This window comes from Anabrus simplex, chromosome 11 (assembly GCF_040414725.1).
Source record: "Anabrus simplex isolate iqAnaSimp1 chromosome 11, ASM4041472v1, whole genome shotgun sequence".
In the NCBI taxonomy this organism is placed as follows: Eukaryota; Metazoa; Arthropoda; class Insecta; order Orthoptera; family Tettigoniidae; genus Anabrus; species Anabrus simplex.
The window spans coordinates 97662202-97684024 of record NC_090275.1 but is presented as its reverse complement, the minus strand read 5'-3'; positions in this window follow the sequence as shown (position 1 = coordinate 97684024).

Here is a 21823-nt window from a genome sequence, read left to right as displayed (position 1 = left end):
TCAAACTGACCAATAAATTGAGAGGGTGTGGCTGGTTTATTCGTGAAAGGTCTCGAACTTTCCCCGAGGGTTTATAAACTGCGGATTTTCTCGTCACTTGGCCAATTGATCGTCATCTAACCTAGTGTGTGTGTCAAGCAGGAGGCGGGAGGCGCCTCTTTCATCAGGCAGCAGTACACCGACAAGGCAATGGCCACTTAACATCTTTATCTCTTGCTAGCTCTGCAGTTTAACGCGAGGGAGAGGTCCGAAACTTTAACTATGTAACCTACTTTTCTGAAAATGTAACTTCGGCCGGCTTATGTAATAACTTCATAAAATCTTCAACTGTAAATCGGGGATAAAGAGTGATGTACCCTCTCGAGCTCCCCTTCATATTGGTTTGAGGTGACTACGCTTTGTAACTGGTTTTCTTCCTTTCCGTAATGTCTTAATTTATTCTTATACGAATCACCTCCATAGTTTGGGAATAAATCCTGTTTCATCGGCCTAGTGCCCTTTAGGTTTTAAGAATTCACATCTAGGAGTGCTAGTACACGCCTCCATTCAATTTGTGTTTCGGGGCATTTACTTAATCTGTTCTTTTCCGCTAAGGCCCAATTGGTTGGGTACTATATACCCCTGTTTCAATTTTTTTAAGTTGTGCCTTGGTGGCGAGTGATGGTAATTTTCTGATATTGCCTTGAATACGCTTGGAAAACTGATAGCACGTCAGCTCTTTTATAGTGTTGTAAAAGTGCCTCTGGGAGGCTTGATATTGTGAGTTCGGAGCAAGCGCTCCATGTATTGAGGGATTTCTGCCCTTGTGCAAATTTGTGCTTTTGGTAAATTTGAGTTAGGAGCTCAAGAATTGTAAAGTGAGGGTCTTGAAGCCCAGCTTTTCTTTTTAACAGTCACTAAATTTTGGATTTTGTTCTTGTCTAGAATTCGTCAGTGTACCTGACATTTCATTTGTATGAAAATTTTGTTATTTAAGAAAATATAACCTTCAGTTTAAGTTTTAAATTCTTTTCTTGACATTGTAGTAAGACCCATTCACCCTGGCACCTTCTTTCACCTCTTCTGCTCCACAGATAACTCCGTAACAATAATAATAATAATAATAATTATTATTATTATTATTATTATTATTATTATTATTATTATTATTACTATTATTATTATTATAAAAGTATAAGTATATAAGTATAAAATCAACATAATCAACATAATCATCCATAAAACAAAACTAATTAAATAAATCTTAATTCTATTATTCTGTCAATCCTGAACTATCTCAGTGTATCGAACAGATTGCTTATAGATTATCTGACCACCTCAATCCTCACTTCAACCTTGATCTATAGTTTTAAAAACTTGTTTCCCTAAAAATAAAGGTAGATAACTAACACCATATGTTCTAATAAAGGGTATAAACCATATTGATCCTAAAAAATTAGATATCATAAATATCTTTAAGGATAATAAGTTATAAGATAAAGAAAATTTAGATACCTCGTATCCAAATCAACCTCCTAACACTCTTACAATTAAAGCTAATAATTTTAAAGCAATTGGTAAACAAATCATAGAAGGCGATGGGAATATAACTCAACTTAATATATTATTATTATTATTATTATTATTATTATTATTATTATTATTATTATTATTATTATTATTATTATTATTATTATTATTATTATTATTTCCTGGTCTTCACTCTACTTGTAACAAGCACGCAGCTAAGAGACCATGTGGTGAAGTTTTACACCAGACCCGGTGTTTGGTGACGTCGGTACTGCACTCAACCGGGCGCCGACCAGTCAACCTATGACTCACGAGTCACTGAAAGGTCACTTGCGAAAGGCTGAATGAAATTAACTAATAAACATTTTAATAAAAACAACACAAGGTTAGTCTCGGCCCAGCAGGTGAATGAATACTTCATGAATACAGAAGACATCGAGTATTGCCATGACTAATCTCTGTCCAAACATCGGCGAGCGCAGAGACATCACAACAATATGTCTCCTAGTTACTATTATTTGGCAGTCAACGCATGCGCATTGGAGGGTAATGAGGCGCGACCTCCCAACGGGAACTCGACAGTCCGTGCATACTAAACACCCGATATCATCATATACACCTGTTGTTGAAACTCAAAAGTGAGAGAATAAGGCGTGGAATTGATTTCGAGCCAAAACTCGATCACACAACAAAGAGACAGCTGAAGACAGTGTTAGGAAAACGAACATCACGTTCCGTCTTTCTCACGGCAGGCTCCTGGCCATATGAGCGAGAAGAAGTCATCTAGTTCTGCCAAGGACAGGATTATTCTGATTCATTCCTTTGCCTGGAAATCCATGCCTGGCCAGTTGAGTGTATCCCAGACATGTTTTACATCTGAACTGCACCGGGCGAGTTGGCCGTGCGGTTAGAGGCACGCAGCTCTGAGCTTGCATCCGGGAGATAGTGGGTTCGAGCCCCACTGTCGGCAGCCCTGAAGATTGTTTTCCTTGGTTTCCCATTTTCACCCCAGGCCTTAATTAAGGCCACGGCCGCTTCCTTCCCCCTCCTAGCCCTTTCCTATCCCATCGTCACCATAAGACCTATATGTGAAGGTGCGACATAAAACCAATAGCAAAAGAAAAAAAAACATCTGAACTGCAACTGTGCATCCGAAAAAAAAAAATCATAATTCCTGGTACTGTCTGCTGTGGCGGTTGTGAACACTGTTTAAAAGTATGTACAACTCGTCAACCATCCCATTTTGACACTAACGAGAGGAAAAATATCCCATCTTTCTTATTTTTCTTAATCCGTTTACCCTCCCGCGTTGGTTTTTCCTTCGGACTCAGCGAGGGATCCTACCTCTACCGCCTCAAGGGCAGTGTCTTGGAGCGTGAGACTTTGGGTTGGAGGATAAAACTGGGGAGGAGGACCAGTACCTCGCCCAGACGGCCTCACCTGCTATACTGAACAGGGGCCTTGGTGGGGGATGGGAAGATTGGAAAGGATAGACAAGGAAGAGGGAAGGAAGCGGCCGTGACCTTAAGTTGGGTACCATCCCGGCATTTGCCTGGAGAAGACGTAGGAAACCACGGAAAACCACTACGAGGGTAGCTGAGGAAGAAATCGAACACCCCTCTACTCAGTTGACCTCCCGAGGCTGAGTGGACCCCGTTCCAGCCCTCGTACCACATTTCAAATTTCGTGGCTGAGCCGGAAATCGAACCCGAGCCTCTGGAGGTGGCAGATAATCACTGTAACTACTACACCACAGAAGCAATCTACGCCAGTATTATTATTATTATTATTATTATTATTATTATTACTGCCGGTCCCGCGGTCTTCGGGTAGTGTGGCTGCCTCTCACCAGGAGGGCCCAGGTTAGATTCCCGGCCAGCTCAGGGATTTTTACCCGGACCCGAGGGTTCGTTCGAGGTTCACTGTGCCTACGTAAATACAATTGAGGAACTAACTGATGGTAAGATGTCGATCGCAGTCTGTACAATGAAAAATAACGGCCTAGAAGATTCGTCGCACTGACCATGCGTCAACTCGTAATCTGCAGGCCTTCGGGATGACCAGCGATCACGTATATAGAATGGTTACTAACAGGCTCACAAAGAAAATTTTAAACTTAGTTTTAGCAATGAAAAATCACAACAATTGGATAAAAGAAATCAGTGAACATTAATGAAGAAACCACTCAAGATAGAATAAAATTCAGGACTAAATTCCCAGAAACAAATTTTCTGTAAAGCCCACCGGATTAAATACAAAATGGACTGAACATCGTAAAAAGGAACACAGCGAGAAGATGAAGAGATATTGGGAAGAGAAGAAGAAAGAAACAAAAATGTGCTGATAAGTTCAAAGGCGCTTCTCAGTTGTGTATAACGAATCAAAAAAGTAGGCTAATTAAGGGGTCTAGAATTTTTTTTCATTTTCTCACAAATCTTGAGCCTTACTATTCTTTTAGGAATACTCACATTTTTCTTTTGATTTTTCAGTAGCTATACATTCATTTCTCTCATATTACTGTTGGTATGCATTGCTAGATTTCTTCTTTACGCGTGGTGTATTACAACTTATGGATTGTACTGTAGCAACGCTGTACCTTAAAAATATAGGAATACTGCACAGGTCTCTTAATGGTTCTTCAGAAGTTGACCACAGCGTTTTTGAGACTCTTATACAAGCAGAATCGACCTTTATCAGTCGGGTAAGAGGAAGAGGAGAAAGGAGGATATACAAATAAATAAAAATAGAAACGAAGGATAATCCAAGGTATGAGCCCCTCCCTGCATGTGGAGACACCTGCCGATCAGTGCCGGAGGCTCGCTGCATGACATTGCAACATTCCCCTGGAGGAAGCAGGCGATAACACGAGAAACAATTGCCTGCACACAACGACCAGCTGAGGAGGAGGGGTATGTTGATGAGGCTGCCCTGAGGCCAACAGCTACCTCGTATTCAGCCTCCCATATCTCGGCTCAATAATCCCATAGGGCAAGAAACTGTTTGGCTGGAGATCAAATGTTCCGAAAATTCATTTCCTGGCACATCAAATGATGTGAGATGACCTACATATTTCGTAAAGAAGAGACGGTTGTAGCTAGTGAGAACATAACTGATACACCATCTGTGGTTTCTCTTGAAGTATTGAATTTGTGAACAGAGTTGCCAAATGGCAGAGCTGGGAACATGGCGGCTGGTGGCGTTTTTATTAATGTTCTTGTCCGATCAAGAAATATGAGCTGAGGTACTTGAGGATATATTTTTTCAAAACGTATAACGACCTCTTGAATGATCAGGAGTGGAAGAAAAGGTAAGTCAACTTCCTTCAGAACTGAGAAAAGCGACATTTCAATTCAAAACGTTAGCAGGTAAAAAAATAAAAAGTTACAAAATCATATGTTTTGAATAACTGAAGTACGAATGCAGTATATCATCGCTCCCGATTACAACAAAAAGTTGAATTAGCTGGGTTTCTTTCCCTAAGCCTTCAATTGATACTGATGCTGTTTCGTGTAGGTTTTCATGTGTATTTTCACGCTGTGAAATCTAATTGAGCGAATCGGCCGTGGGGTTAGGGTCACGCAGCTGTGAGCTTGTGTTTGTAAGATAGTGGGTTCGAAACCCACTGTCCGCAGCCCTAAAGATCATTTTCAATGGTTTCCCGTTTCGACTCTTTGGCTGAATGGTCAGCGTACTGGCCTTTGGTTCAGAGGGTCCCGGGTTCGATTCCTGACCGGGTCGGGGATTTTCATCTTCATTGGTTAATTCCAGTGGCCGGGGACTGGGTGTTCGTGCTGTCCCCAACATCCCTGCAACTCACATGTCACACATAACACTATCCTCCACCACAATAACACGCAGTTACCTACACATGGCAGGTGTCGCCCATCCTCATAGGAGGGTCAGCCTCACAAGGGCTGCATTCGGCTAGAAATAACCGCACGAAATTATTATTATAATGGTTTCCCATTTTCACACAGGACAAATGCCGGGGAGGTATCTTAATAATTAAGGCCACGAACGCTTCCTTCCCACTCCTAGCCCCTTCCTATCCCGTCGTCGCCATAAGACCTACAGTACCTGTGTCGGTGCGACGCAAAGCCAATCGTAAAAGCAAAAAATTCAAATTGAGTCAAACCGTGAAGTTTCGTAGTTTAATTAACGTCCGAATAGTGACTATCATTTCAGCCCATATTTTGCCCACCGAAATGACTGGAGCAGGGCCATGTCATGTCTATGGACGCATTATGCTGCGTTGGTTTCAATATAGCTGGGAACGTGAAAGTGCGATATGAAAATGAGCATTTCTTTTATTATTTTATTTTGGTGGAACGTCGCATTAACTCATCGAAGGTTTTCGGTGACACAAGGATGAGAAGGTGTTACGATTAGGATGGTAGCGGCCGTGGCCTTAATTAAGGTACAGCCCCAGCATTTGCCTGATGTGAAAATGGGAAACCACGGAACATCATCTTTAAGGCTGCCGACAGAGCCGTTCGAACCCACTATCTCCCAAATGCAAGCTCATAGCTAAGCGACCATGAAAGTGCCTCCGTGGCTCAGGCCGCCTCCTAACGCAGCGGTCCCTGGTTCAAATCCCGGTCACTCCATGTGAGATGTGGTCAAAGCGAAGGCGGGGCAGGTTTTTCTCCGGGTACTCCGATTTTCACTATCATCCTTTCATTCCAGCAACACTCTCCAATGTCATTCCATTTCATCTGTCAGTCATTAAGAATTGCCCCAGAGGAGTGCGACAGGCTTCGGCAGCCGACACAGGTCCTATCCTTACTTCTGAATAGGGGCTTAATTCAAACCATTCCTGACCGGACCGAGTGACTGGAAACAGGCTGATGATTTTCATTTTGATTCTCCCAGGATGGTAGTACAGTGACCGAGACTGAATCCAGCTGCATCAAGGCTAATGCAGTGAACTCACAGTTGCGGTGAAGTAGGCAACCGGATGAAACTATCTTTATAGACGGACTTTGCAGTACGAAACGGAAAGCTGGGTGGTTTCTGGATATCTTAATCCTAAGTGGTGGTGGAGATTATAGTTTTAAGTGGAAGTACAACTGGGCGACCATCCTCTACCTGCACTAATCAGAAGGAAGATAGAAGAGTTCCAATACTAAGAAAAATGAAGGTGTCGTATAAAGAAGGAGAAAGGCCACAAAGGGCGTGAAAATGAAACAATCCCCAGGATTCGCAAGCCTAATACCATCGGGGTCAAAAAAGAAAGAAGAGGCGACCAAGAGAGGTCGGATAGGATAGATGACAGTGAGGAGCTTGACACAAGAAAGAGGATGTAATACGAGAGTCAATTAGAGAGCCCATGGTCGCCAGCTCTCGTTCAAAATATCAAAGTCCCTGGCCCCCTTTTAGTCGCCTTTTATGACAGGCTCGGGATACCCTGGAGGTATTCTACCAACCAAATCCACAGGGGGGGGGGGTGTTACTCATAAATTCGAAGTAAGAGACATGAAAGTAACGAGAAAGATTGCTGAAACAAACAAGTTGGGCCAATGGCAGAAGGATGTTCGGAATGAGAAGATAAGGCTAAGTTAGGACTGAAGTCTATGGAGGAAGTTGTGTGTATAAACCGGGTTCGGTGTTGGGTTCATCTGAGGTGAATGGAGGAGGATAGATTACTTAGGAGAATAATGCCCTCGATCACGGAAGGTTACAGAAGTACAGGAATGCCAAGGCGACGATAGACTTACTGTAGACTCAGTTTCTAATGATTTAACGATAAGTAGTATGGAAATAAACGAACCCACAGAACTACTAGGCGTATGCATACCTCTTTTCCGGTTTCACTAAGAGAAGGCGCCAGCGAACAGTACGCAGCGTATGAATTTGACACATCCTGTACGTCACTTTGTTCGTCTGACATTAACCTACCAACACACACAAGTTTAGTCCGCCAAACACTAGCGTCTGTATTGTCATCGTTCACTGATCATGTCGGCGTTTGTGCCTGAGTAAGAACATTTGCAGCACGCATTGCTTTTCTTATTTAATCAAAAGAAAAAGGCTGTGAAAAGTCATCTTTTCCTGGTAGAAACATGAACACACTCCATCGATTAGAACATGTGAGACATGGTTTAAACGTGGTGATTTCAATGTGAAAGCCAGTGCGCGCTCTGGACTCAAACTCAAGAGCAATTGGCAGAATGTGCCACAAAAAAATAACCAGCAGACGTTTACGAACAATGGGGAAAGTCAATAAACTCCCATACGATTTGAAGGAACGGTAAATGGAAAATCGCAAATTCACTTGTGAAATACTGCTTCAACGTCACTAAAGAACATCACTTCTGTACTGAATCGTGAACGCGTGACGAAAAATGGATTTATTTTGAAAACGCGAAGCAGAGAAAATCATGGCTATCACCTGGCGAAGCCGGTCCTTCAACACCAAGGCCAAATCGCTTCGGCAAGAAGACCATGCTTTGTGTCTGGTGGGACCAGAGCGGTATTGCGTATTATGAACTCTTCAAGCCTGGCGAAACCGCTAATGCACAACGCTAACGCCAGCAAATGATTAATTTAAATCTCGCATTGATTGAAAGACGACCGGAATGGTCCAGAAGACATGACAAAGTGATTATGTTACACGACAATGCGCCGTCTCACACAGCAAAACGAATGAATGACACCTTGAAATCGCTTGGATGGAACATCCTTCCACACCCGCCATACTCTCCCGACCTGGCGCCATCTGACTATCACCTCTGAGCATAAATGGGGAACGGGCTCACAGAGCAGCACTTCAGCAATTTCGAGGAAGTTGGAAAATAGCTCGACGAGTGGTTTGCCACAAAATACAAGCAGTTTTTCTGGTATGGTATTCATAACTTACTTGAAAGATGGGCGAAGTGTGTAGAAGCCGATGGCCAATATTTTGATTAAACAAAAAGTGAATTTCCCTTCAAAATTACGAGTTTTCTTTAGCACGACAAACCGGTAAAATATGCATATACCTTGTAATTTGAAATAGAAGATTGTGGAGGCGTTGTACGTGCCAGTGCACCATTAAATCACTAGCAAAAGGAAAGAAAATAACAGGCAGTAAATAAACATTAGAGTGAACATTCTTCTTCTTCTTCTTCTTCGATTTTCTAACGTGGCATCGAACCATCATCCTTGTTGGCGAACCGAGCACGTCTTTACCGCTTCAGATACACAGAGAGGTGGTGGTGACTATTGTTTTAAGAAGAAGTACAACAGCTGGGCAACCATTATCTCTGAACATTAATGAGAGGGGAAATGAAAGAGGGCCGGTACTTTGAAGAATGAAAGTATCGGCCACAAAGGACGTGAAAATAAAAGACTCCCTAGGCCTCACGAACCTAATACCATCGGAGTCGGAAGACAACAAGAGTTGACCAAGAGAGGTTGAAACGAAACATGAAAGTGGGGGACTGGCACAAGTAAGTGAAATGAATACCAGACTCAGCTAAGGAAACCGTGGTCATAACCCAAGCTCTGATGCCAAGAGCACCTGGTCTCCCTTTTAATCGCCTCTTACGGCTTTCGATGTAGTTGCCGCAGAGCTGAAGAATGGTTATCACGTAGAATTCGTACGCATTGAGTGAATACTGTGGGTCTATTTGCGTAAGGAAACCGTCAGGCTGAAGTGTGGAAACCAACAAGGATGGAGGAATTCATTCAAGATAGGAGACTGCTGTGGTTTGGCCATGTGTGCCGAATGTCCAAACGGCGCAGTGCTGCCACACATAGACGATGGTTGGAAATAACGTGAACCATGTATATAAGCGTTAGAGCAGTGTCCACCAACTGGTTGACGTGTGACGTCGGAGAGGCCGTGTGACATAATAGCGCAGAGTGGCCAGGCGCTTCAGTCGTAAAATGGGAGGAAGGGCCTGCCTCACCGTGTCGTACATGGTGGTGTTGGTAGTGGTAGAATATAGTACTCCTCACCGGCTAGAATAACCATTCCTTCACGAATTCACCATCACTGAATGGTTTAAGTTTCTTTGCAATTAAATATGAAATTTTAAAATCAATCGAACTGCTGACTCACTGATCGAATGCTGGACAGAGTTATTTAATTTAGCTTTCCGTTCAGCAGTGACACGTATCAGTCCTTCGCTTTGATACAGATCATAATTTGCAGCGTGACACAAACTGTACTGGCGTTGTAAATGATATATTTTTACTTTCCGTAGCTCTTCTCTACAAACTAAACATTTAGCTGTAACATTCCTATCATTTTCAACAAATAAATATACCGTAGAAGTCCGATAGTCCGGCACGTTCGGGACCGGCCCGGTGCCGGATTACCGAAAATGCCGGACTATCGGGCGGTACCTCTTACTACGATATAGGTTACGGCGTACAGCGAAAACAGCTGTAACACGCTTTTTTGCAGTAAAATGTTGATCAGCAGAATCATTAATTTGATAACACACTCCTCTTTTCAAACGTGTTGTTTCTTATTGCCATTCCATAATAATGCCGGAGTTCATCGATGTTTTTATCTGTAAGTCTTCCTTCACCATTTAGAGTCTTTCCATCTACAACTTCCCTTTTTCTTCTGTGCGTTTGAATTTTTGAAGGCATGTTCCCATCCGTTTTTGAACTGGCCCATACATTCAATTACTGAAATCTGTTTTTTTATCATATGGTTGGCTTTCCAGTACTCAGTATAGCACACAGCATTCTAGGCTGAACATTTCCAGGGGTAGAGATATTTAAGTAAGTCAATGCATAACAAAGGTATTGTATCAGATACATTTGCACTATTAACTTTGAAATAATAAAAAATACACTTCGATTGGTATCGACAAATAATGCATCAAAATGTTCACGAGAGATAATTATTAAGAGATAATAACATTTTAAAAAATCCTGGAATCGTGCCGGACCATCGGGCGTTCCGGACTGTTGGATGCCGGACTAATGGAATTCTACTGTACATCTTTCCATAAAGATAAAAAGATCGGAGAAAATTTTGATGCGAGTGTTTTTGAAGAGGAACATCTCATTTGCTTCAAGTATGAATCCTTAACATTCATTGATGTGGAGGGAAGTTTCTCGGTGTTCTGCAACGTGCTGTGTGAAAACCGACGACCCTTTACATCTAGGAACCTGGAGATGACTATTGTGATATTTTATTTATTTACGACACATGTCTGTAACAGAGTTGCACTCCAATTACAACAGACATTACAATATATAGTATTATGATATATAATGCAAAAGAGAACAGGATCACGAAAAATCAACAACAGATTATGAAAAGGTATAATAAACAAATTTAGAAATAAATGACAAAAACAACAATAGGATTAAAAGTTGTTCTTTACAGATCAAGATTATATAGTGCTAAAGTTACTGGCTCCCATAAGTAGGAGGAACTAAATATTTATGTGCAGGCACGAACATACGCGAACAGGTCAGGTGCATGATTAACAGTGTAAAAGTAATATCCCGAAGTTTATATACAACTGAATTCCATTTGAATTATTGACAAAGGTATAGTGTAATTAATTATATTTTCTTTTTATGAGATGCTATTTGTGAAAATAGTTTAAGTATATTCACTAATGGAAATCAATAGACATTTTTTGAAGTCTGTCAGGAACATTGAGAGATCTATGTCGTGGTTTTTGAGTAAGTCGTTAAACGTACTACACATCCTTACTTATGGCGAATTTTTGTTGGATAAGGGATTGTAAAAGTACGTCCGACTACGCGAGTTTGATTTGTTTACGATAAAATGTATTCTGGCTAGTAGATCACCACTATCTATAACAGCATTTATTATTTCTTGTAGAAACAGTTGTTGATATAATTCTCGGCAAGCGTTTAATGAATTGTAACTAAATTCTTCTAATAAGTGACTATATGAAATTCTCAACCTATATGCTAACTGATTGTGTTTCTTGTAATGAATAAACCGTTATAATCTCTTTTGAATCTTTTCAATTTTATTTATATATGATTTGTAACTTGGCATCCATATAACGGATGCAAATTCTAACTTTGACCCCACGAATGAGTTATAGAGAACACACAAAGTCTTAATTTTATTTATGTCCTTCCCGTTTCGTATGATAAAACCTAGTTATTTGAGTGCTGCATTTACTATTATTTCAATATGTGGCTACCTTCTTGTACAACTTAAGATCACCGGGCGAGTTGGCCGTGCGCGTAGAGGCGCGCGGCTGTGAGCTTGCATCCGGGAGATAGTAGGTTCGAATCCCACTATCGGCAGCCCTGAAAATGGTTTTCCGTGGTTCCCATTTTCACACCAGGCAAATGCTGGGGTTGAACCTTAATTAAGGCCACGGCCGCTTCCTTCCAACTCCTAGGCCTTTTCTATCCCATCGTCGCCATAAGACCTATCTATGTCGGTGCGACGTAAAGCCCCTAGCAAAGAAAAAAACTTAAGATCATCAGAAAACATGAAGCATTTGGAATTCACATCAAAATCTAGCAAATCATTTATAAATAACAAACAATAGTGGCCCTAAATTTGAACCTTGAGGTACACCTGAATTAACATTGAACACAGAAGATTTGGTCTGATGATAGGTGACAAATTTATATCTGTTATTTAAATAGAAGTAGATATGTTTTAGCGTAGGACTGACTGCAAAGACAAGTGAGGTAAGATTTCCGAATTCCAATTTCTGTCAATTTCTGCAACCCCAGTTTAATTAAGCCAAATATGATTCAAGTTATACTAATTTTAATTTATTTCTCCAGGATAACCATTACGATTTCCCTGAATTCATTCTAGGTGAATTCATTCTAAATTCTGCAAGTACTTTTTTAACAAACTAGGAATTCCTTCTTTTAATTATGTTAATGTAAAATATAACATGTCTGAAAGAATGAGTATTTCACTCTTGCACTGTATGTTGCATTTTAAAACATAATATTCCTTTATTAAGTATGTAATTACAACTCAACTATGAATGAATTGGTTCGCATTTTTACGATCTTATTGCCACTTTTAGGCCTTTTTCTGGATATTTTAGGTCTTTTTACGGTTCTTTTTAGGCAATTTACAGGTCTTAAACCTCCAAGCCCTCCCTTAGCGGCTAGGTCTGGACAGTATCATTGACCACCGTGTTAATACAATCATGGGATGATAATATTGTTTCATTCCCTCCTTCCACTATTGAAATAATAATGACACTGTACCATCCAAGGGGTCAAGAGCAGAACAATTTACGCCTCACTCGACATGGGCACAGTTCATTCGACCACTCTCCCAGTTATGAATTATTAATGTAGTCTAGAGTTTTACGACATTAACAAAGAATTCCCGAATCTCGTGAGAAGAAGAGTGCCTGAGTGTGTCACATGGAGGAAATAAAACAGCTCTCCTCCTTGGACACCGAAAAGACAAGAACGACTTATCCAAGAATGTTGTTCTAGAGGGCGGTGTCATCGGGCACGCCCTCTCCGCCTCAATTATTAAACACATTTATTCCAGGACCACGGAGAATAAATTAATGTGAATTTCCTTTCCTTTCTCTGCCCTAACCTTGGAGGACAAAGACGTCTCCGTCCACTTCAGATTCAAGAAACATACATTTACAACAGTTGTGTGCATTTTCAAACAGGACATCAATGTACAAATCATTATTTCCATTAATATTACTATTAGTTTCCTTGTAACTGACTACAAGCTAACAGGAATTAAAACTGCTCTTAAGTGCTGAAAGTTCGAAGGTTTTTCAGAGACTTGAATTACAAATATTGGAGCACAGGAATCAGCTGACTAATTATTATTGACATAAATATGTCTTATGGCTGGCGGTCACCCGAAAATTTGTGTAACGTGATGCGACAAAATGTGTGACGGAAGTGTAACCATAGCAATGGTGCAGGCTGTGATGTAATGTATGGATGGATGGCCAGATAATGTTACCTAGCAACGGTGCAGGCTATGCTGTAAAGTATGGATGGTCAGACAATGCTACCTAGCAAAGGTGCAGGTTGTGATGTAAGGGACGGATGGATGGCCAGATAATATTACCTAGCAACCGTGCAGGCTGTGCTGTAAAGTATGGATGGTCAGACAATGTTACCTAGCAACCGTGCAGGTTGTGATGTAAGGTATGGATGGATGGCCAGATAATATTACCTAGCAACCGTGCAGGCTGTGATTGTAAGGTATGGATGGATGGCCAGACAATGTTACCTAGCAACCGTACAGGCTGTGCTGTAAAGTATGGATGGTCAGACAATGCTACCTAGCAACCGTGCAGGTTGTGATGTAAGGTATGGATGGATGGCCAGACGATGTTACCTAGCAACCGTGCAGGTTGAGATGCAAGGTATGGGTTGATGGCCAAACGATGTCACCTAGCAACCGGTTAGGCTATGTGTTATGGTTGGTTGACGTCTGAAATTAGCAACCGCTGCTGGATGACCATGACCGGAAGACATATTTAAAATTCACTTTATTTCCGCAACCGCAAAAGTGGTCTTTTTTTTTTACTCATATGTACGTCCACAATGCTATTTTTCAATATGAATAGCATCAATAGTCACAACAATCCAAACACCTTCAACTATTTCATCAGTGAAATACTGAATATTCTCTGCTGTTTCGGTCTAGCCTTTGTCAGGTCCAATTGCCAACTGCCCGGTTTGGAACCGGAAATTCCGGTGTTTTTGACCAGTAAATCACTGGTGCATTGAGTGCAGTAGATTCTTATATAGAGAGAGAAACTCCACTTGGCATCTACAAAAACCAATGAAGTATAATCTTGTCAGTACTCATAAAGGGAGTTCAGTCAAAGTTACAATGATTTCCTCATTTGGATTGTTCCTGAAATTTAATCAGAATTGGTCTTTAGAAAATCCATCAAGGTTCTCCCTAACACTCATCTACTTCTTCCAAATTATGAATCACATCAGACAAATACTTGTAGCTATGAACTACAGAAAGTTCCAATACAAGGTCTTTGTTGTCGAGTAATTGTTGTGCCTGTTTGGTGGCTTCTGCGTCCGTTGAGTCTAGGGCATATATGAAGCATTTGATTTTATCAAAATTTTCACCCAATAAAATCTGTTGAAGAAGAGAAAAAACATTTTGTGTAATCTTCGGAAAATGCAGATAAAAGTGGAGCAAAAAATTGCTGAAGCATGAAATTGAAGGGAAAAGGTGACAACATGTAGTAATCTCACACAAAAAATGTGCAAAAGGTGCAACAAATTCACTAGGCCCTACTGATTACCTAACCCTCAACCCATCCGCTCATGTTACAGGTTCACTTCTTAGAATATGTCCCTTGCAAGAAACCGTGCCCTTACATCAATAGTCGACTTCCATGGACTCTGTCGTCTTGTGTTAAGAATTTTAACGCTTGGTGTCACTTGTTGACTGCTGCCTTGTGTATGCACTTAAACTTACTCATTTTCCATTGGTGAAGATTCCTAGAAAATCAAGTCAGTGACAGGAACGAATGAATTAGTTTGAACGTTGCGTTACATCGTCGTTGAAGAAACAGTACCTCATATCTGACAACGCTCTTCCTGTCCTTTAGTTTCCTGAAGACTGGTCACGCCTCCCAACCACATATGGATATGCACTCCATCAGAATATTTTTCGTTTGCTGGCGGGACCTAGTGTTTAAAGTGCACTATGTCTTCTGGTATTGGGCTAGAGCAATTTTGTTACTTTCATTGATCTGTCTCAGCTTTATCCTTGGCTTTGACAATATGAAAGTGACTGAGGTATGAGCGATGCTAGTAATGCCAATCCTTCTGCAGCCAGTCCATGCTATGAATGGTGTGAAAATATTGTTCATAGGGTCAGTTGGTGCATGCATTTCAGTAGGCTTAGCAGACTGATATGTAATAGCAACTTCTGGCTCGGTGAGGAAAGCAACGGGAAACTACCTCACTCCTCATATCCCTAGTACTCCTTCTCAGTGATGCCTAGGCCATCTATGACAGCTGATGGCGGAACTGTTGAGGATACAACCAGCCTTCGGGCTGAGGATTAAACATACATAAGTTCATTTTCGTATGTCGATGAAATCAAATCAAAATCAGTTATTTACAAATTAGAACACAAAATTACATTATTATCAAGAACTAATCTTTCAATATAAAAAAGGAGAAATTTCCTAAAATACAATACTATACAAATTACACTAACAATTTTTTCTATCAAACACACCGCTCATCCTTGATAAATGTATATTACTTACAAAATTCTACTCATAATATCTTCTGTACTTACACACATAATCAACTCATGTAGAATCACTTCAAATAACGCTATACAACTGCTATCTATATGTTAAAAGAGTTTACTAAAAACAGCTTTCGCTAATCTGTCTGTCCATTCTACATTTATGTTTTATTCTCCCCAGAATTACCTGCCAGTGAATCGCGAGTCATTGATAGGTCTCTAAGTTCAGCCAACTTTGAGTAAACAAGAAATTAAATCATTAAATGATCATTGCATAATTGCAGGCGAAGGCTTACCCTAGCCCGCAATACATTCTGCACTTAGCAGGTTGCTAAGCGACTAACACTGTCATTAATATTCTGATATATGTGATTTTCATCCTTAGTAATGCCACTGCATGCAGGAATGTTTGGTTACTACCTGTCAACAGAGAGTACAATTCCTCTGATCACGGAAGAATAGTATTCCCTGATAGATACTCTTTGATTCTCTTACCCTTCCCAGCTTCCAAATATATTCAAAAGATGGCAGAGCGTTCCTAACAGCTTTCATGCTGGTAAGAGAAAAACGTCTACGTACAAACACACCCCATCATGACATACGCCTTTGACATTACCTGGCGACACCCATCGAAGGATAATCCTAAGGACATGTATCTTAAAAAAGTTATTTGCCTTGCAGTAAACGTTCCCTGAAGACTAACCTATGAGCTCACAAGAGAGAAGTTCTCACCGAGCTCGAAAGCTGCAGTCGCTTAAGTGCGGCCAGTATCCAGTATTCGGGAGATAGTAGGTTCGAACCACACTATCGGCAGCCCTGAAGATGGTTTTCCGTGGTTTCCCATTTTCACACCAGGCAAATGCTGGGGCTGTACCTTAATTAAGGCCACGGCCGCTTCCTTCCCACTCCTATCAATCAATCAATCAATCAATCAATACTGATCTGCATTTAGGGCAGTCGCACAGGTGGCAGATTCCCTATCTGTTGCTTTCCTAGCCTTTTCCGAAATGATTTCAAAGAAATTGGAAAGCCCTTTCATGTCCCATCGTCGCCATAAGACCTATCTGTGTTGGTGCGACGTAAAGCAACTAGAAAAAGAGAGAAGTTCTATATACAAGAACCGCGATTAAAATGCCATTGCCTGTTACAACACAGTACCAGGCTTTAATCAAGAACTGCCAACGGCCGTAGCCGTGTTGAAACACCGGATCCCGTGCGATTTCCGAAGTTAAGCAACATTGGGGGTGGTCAGGAGTTGGATGGGTTGCCACGCGTTATTGGTGGGGGGTAAGGGAATGAAGGAGCGGAAAGGAACTCGCCACCCTACCGCAAGTAAACTCCGGCTCAGGAACACCTCTGCGAAGGTTCGGACCTGCCTTCGGGCAGAATAACCCTTACCTAATCAAGAACTGCAGGATTAAAAAAATCGAATTTATGGATAGATATTTACCAAATAGACTGTAAGCTAATGTCAGAATGGATGAATTCTGATTACGAACTGCGTCATACCTGAACGCGCTTCTTATTAAACGTTCATAAAACCATTGAAAAGGGCAGGATCACCACGAGTTATCTGATCTATTTATAACGAATGCTGCGTAGCAGTACGGTCCTCTAGTAAGATTTAAATTTGCATTGCATGTTGAATATTTCACCATTTTGGTACCCAACATACATAACGACCTTCTGTGTCCTAACCGGAGTCCCTTTTGTCCCTTTTCCTACCGCTTTTCAAAGTTCCTGAAGGGCCTTCACAGCTACCGTAGCGGTTCCAGGGCCCTCGAAATCCTCATTGCACTTTATCCCTACAGGCAGACTCCTACTTCGGTTGTAAAGGAAAATTAACCTTACTGTAGGGGCTGCCTGGCCGAAGCTGTAAAGGCGTGCTCGGTTCGCCCGGAAGGACGTGGGTTCGAATCACCGTCAGGAAGTCGTAAAATTTAAGAAACGAGATTTCCACTTCCGGAGGTGCACATGGCCCTGAGGTTCACTCAGCCTATACCAAAAATGAGTACCAAGTTTATTCCTGGGGGCAAAGGCGGCCGGGCATAGAGCTAACCACTCTACCTCCTCACGTGCCGAGGTTAACAATGGTGGAAGCCTTTACCTTCCACTCCTCCGAGGGCCTTCATGGCCTGTACGGAGGTGACTTTGCTTTTTGTACCGGACTGTAAGAATAAGTGTTTGTGTGACGTATTTATGCACTCATACTGTGCAGTGTATTTAAAGTTAATTTTTCTTTACACACTGTCATAGGAAAATAAACACAACGAAAAATATGCTGATTGCTTGCATATTCGTGTGTGTCTGGGAGGCCTGAGAAGTCTTGAGTAAAATGACGGATAGGAAGAAAAATGTGACCAGTATATTGTTTCTTCACCGACTATGTATTAGTAACGATAAAATTACCCTAAAATCGAAGATAGAGAAATGTTTTTATTGTACAATAAATAACAGCAGGTCAAAGGATGAGATCTTTTATGGATTGGTGACTTAAAAGTTAACGATGATTGCGTGCGGCCTCAAGGCAGGCATGGTGTCGGTCTTTCGAGTTGAGGATGAGGCCCTAATTGTGATGAATTCTGATGCTGAAAACGACACACACACACACCCAGCCTACGAGTCATTGAAATTATCCAACTAAGACTCCTGACCCGACCAGGAATCGAACCCGGATCCCCTTGGGCCGAACGCCAGTATGGATCCGGACTAAATTTAACGATAATAATTTCGTGTGGCTATTTCTAGCCGAGTGCACCCCTCGTAAGGCAGACCCTCCGATGAGGGTGGGCGGCATCTGCCATGCGTAGGTAACTGCGTGTTTTTGTGGTGGAGGATAATGTTATGTGTGGTGTGTGAGTTGCAGGGAAATTTAACGATATAAACGGGAGAAGCCAGGTAACATTCAGAGTGAAACATGATGGAAGTCGATCCACTATGGCAACATTTAAATGGATCTTACATGTGATCAGAAAGATACGGTCAGTCCACCTCAATGGTATAGTAGTTTGTGTAATTAGCTGTCACCCCCGGAGGCCCGGGTTCGATTTTTGCCTCTGCCTCGAAATTTGAAAAGTGGCTCGAGGACTAGAACACAGTCCACTCAGCCTTGGGAGGTCAACTGAGCAGGCAGGGCTCAATTCCCACCTCAGCCATCCTCGAAGTAGCTTTCCGTGCTTTCCCACTCCTCCTCCAGTCATATGCCGGGGATGCTACCTGACTTAAGGCCACAGACGCTTCCTTTGCTCTTCCTTGTTTATCCCTTCCGATCTTCCCATTCCCCCACAATAACCCTGTTCAGCATAGCGGGTGAGGCAGCTTGGGCGAGGTACTGGTCCTCCTGTCCAGTTGTATCCCAACCCAAAGTCTCACACTCCAGGACACTCACTAAGCTGGTAGATGTGGAATCCCTCGCTATTTCCGAGGGAAAAGCCAGCGCTGAACGGTAAATGGATTAAGAGAGAAAGGTATTTGTTTTAGATTCAATTATCAGGTACTTTTCAATTTTGGAGTTAGCAACCTGTTATTGGAGTGTACGTTTTCTGTAATTATTCGTTTTGAAAACAGGTAGCATGGCCTTTGTATCGATGTCAAAACACAACTTCATCTGCCTTTACAGTATTGAGAACCCCATTCAGCATTAAATTAATGAAATTTTTATCACTGACGATGGAACTATGTAATTTTGGGTACCTGTTAAGAACATTTTGGTTTATGCCATTCCGTATCAATAAATTATGATGATCGGATGGCATTTTTGTTTTCCAGAGTTATAAATTTGATGTCTGTTTACAAAAGGCTGAAAAACTGATCTTTCTTTCGTTCTGATTAAAATAACTGAGGCAATGGACTAGTAAATACTGTACACAGTTCTTAAACGGAGAATGAAAGTATGCAAGTATGAATTTCGTATGATTAGGTTCGACAAGGGGACCCTTTGGTAGATGGGTCACGCATTCTTTTCATAACGAATTTTACGGTCCCGGCTGGTGTATTTCACAGCCCCTTTCTTGTCAGATGAAGAACACAATTTTATGGAGGGTAAATCATGCCTAACGAAATCTGTCTTCAACCAATATACTACCTCTGCCATCGCTAACAAGACGCAATTGGATGTCATTTTTATTGACCTGGCTAATGAATTTCGCTCCATAAACTATAATCTGCGCGTATACAAACTGTCCCGCAGGTATAATATTCACAGCAATCGTTTAACTCTCATTTTAAAAAAAAACTAATTTCTCAATCGTTAACAGCAAGTCGTACTTCATACTTCATGGCTCCATCCCCTCTCGTCTGGCGTCCCACAAGGAGAAAATTCTATCTTCTCTGCCATTTTCTCTCGTTGTAGATGACCTCACATATAAAGTAAAGAGTCTCCCACATTTCATATAGCATTAACAACGGTTAATAATAATAACAATAATAATAATAATAATAATAATAATAATAATAATCATCATCATCATCATCATTTCGTGTGGCTATTTCTAGCCGAGTGCAGCCCTTGTAAAGCAGACCCTCCGATGAGGATGGGCGGCATCTGCCAATTAACAATGGTAAAAAAATGTGTTAATGCCGGGCTGAGTGGCTCAGACGGTAGACGCGCTGGCCTTCTGACCCCAACTTGGCAAGTTCGATCCTGGCTCAGTCCGGTGGTATTTGAAGGAGCTCAAATACGTCAGTCTCGTGTCGGTAGATTTACTGGCACGTAAAAGAACTCCTGCGGGACTAAATTCCGGCACCTCGGCTTCTCCGAAGAAATCCGTACAAGTAGTTATTGGGACGTAAAGCGAAATAACGTAATTATTAAAATGTGTGCAAATTTCGATTTGCCTAAATGAGCGTGAGATTACCCAAAGGTATGAAATAAATGGCAAACCAACTCAGGTCAATGTTCTTGGAATAATTCATGGTAGCAAACTAAATTTCTCTTTTCGTGTACACCAAGTTAAGTCCCTTTAGTTTCGATTTACTGACATTTGTGACTTAAAATCTCTTCAGTTATACTTGTGTACTTACGTTCTTCCTACCATTGATATCTGCTTCCCCACCTGGCTACCAGCTGCCCCTCACAAATGTCAGTACAATTAACCCCGTAAAAAAAAAAAAAAAAAAAAAAAAAAAAAAGTCGTATGGCTTTTAAAGCCGGGATATCCCAGGACGGGTTCGGCTCGCCAGGTGCAGATCTTTCTATTTGATTTGACTCCCGTAGGCGACCTGCGCGCCATGATGAGGATGAAATGATGATGAAGACAACACATACACCCAGCCCCCGTGCCATTGGAATTAACCAATTAAGGATAAAATCCCCGACCCGGCCGGGGATCGAACCCGGGACCCTCTGAACCGAAGGCCAGTACGCTGACCGTTCAGCCAACGAGTCGGACAATTAACCCCGTATTCTCATTCTTCGCGTATATTGTGAAGGCTCGTAACCCCGAACCTGTGGCACCGACTTTGGGGGAGCAAGGCATTTTCGGTCATCCTCCCCACCAACACGAAGTGATCTTAGGGGACAGAGTGACATTTGTCCCTCCCACCAAAAGAAAACCTCCTCCAAGATGTTAAGTCCCGTTAAAACGTGAAGTTTAGTAGTTTTCGGAGGCTGGTTACACGTTAAATCGGGTTTTTAAATGAAGATATGAAGTTAGAAAGCGGGCATTCCTTCAGAAAACAACCTTTCCCAATGATCAGGCGGTAGAGCTGATGGTAGAGCTTTTCACATTTCGTATCATGAAATGCATAATATACAGTAAGGTATTAGGATACTTATTAAGAACATGCGTTTATGAAGCATGCCGGCCCCGCGGTGTAGGGGTAGCGTGCCTGCCTCTCACCCGGAGGCTCCAGGTTCGATTCCCGGCGAGGTCAGGGATTTTTACCTGGACCTGAAGGCAGGTTCGAGGTCTACTCAGCCTACGTGATTAGAATTGAGCAGCTATCTGACAGTGAGATAGCGGCTCCGGTCAAGAAAGCCAAGAATAACGGCCGAGAGGATTCGTCGTGCTGACCACACGACACCTCGTGATCTGCAGGTCTTCAGGCTGAGCAGCGGTCACTTGGTAGGCCAAGGCCCTTCAAGGGCTGTAGTGCCATGGGGTTTGTTTGTTTATGAAGCATGTTCTA